Source organism: Canis aureus, chromosome 3 (assembly GCF_053574225.1).
Source record: "Canis aureus isolate CA01 chromosome 3, VMU_Caureus_v.1.0, whole genome shotgun sequence".
Taxonomy (NCBI): Eukaryota; Metazoa; Chordata; class Mammalia; order Carnivora; family Canidae; genus Canis; species Canis aureus.
Genome location: NC_135613.1, coordinates 60,415,828 through 60,416,818, shown reverse-complemented (window position 1 = coordinate 60,416,818; position 991 = coordinate 60,415,828).

Sequence of the window (991 nt, the reverse complement as noted above, 5' to 3'; positions counted from 1 at the left end):
GATGTCCCTTCAGTGTCAGAGTGGTATTTATTTTTGTAGATTTTAATCCTTGAATTTTAGAGGATGTTTCTCACCATGAATTTGGAATTTTAAAGATTTTAAACAATCTTAATATTTGGCAATGCAGTCCACTGATAGTATGGCTCATTATAATCATCTGTGCACAATTAGGAAGAACATTGGCCTTGGCTTCTGGGATAATGATTTTCTGATACAGGTAATAAACAATATTTCTAGATATTGAGAGTTTTCTGGCTCTCAGCTTTTGGTTTTCTGTGAAATCTCCCATGGTCTTACACACATACTTAATCTGAAAAGTTGAGAATTTGAACAATTATGTCCTGGTATTTTGTTTCCTAACCATTAAATGGTATTGTCAATAAGCGTTCATCAGCATTGCATGTGTATTCTTAATGTGGCTCTCAAGTTTTCTGGATTGTGTCAGGCAGTTACAGTTTCATTTCTGTTTGAAAGAGCAAGGTTCATGTATTAATGGTCTCAAGGGATCCCTGGGTGGCGCAGCGGTTTGGCGCCTGCCTTTGGCCCAGGGCGCGATCCTGGAGACCCGGGATCGAATTCCACATCAGGCTCCCGATGCATGGAACCTGTGTCTCCCTCTGCCTGTGTCTCTGCCCCTCTCTCTCTCTCTCTCTCTGTGACTATCATAAATAAATAAAAATTAAAAAAAAAAATTAAAATTAGGCTGATGAGAGACTAAAGAGCAATATTGAAGTTGTATGATCATCATTATTGTCATTACTAGTGGCATATATATGATCTCTTTAACTGTCATTTTGTGATATGGAGAGTTTTGTTGAGGGGCCTTTTTTGGTCTTAAAAGGAGAACCTTATCTGTGATGTTGAATTCAGTTGAGAGACATATAGGAAGAGAAGAAATAAAGTAAGGTGTCTTGAGAGAGCTCTGGGTATAATTGTGCACAACTCAAAGGTGTCATTCAAATGGGTACAGTCATGGTATTGCTCATTATCA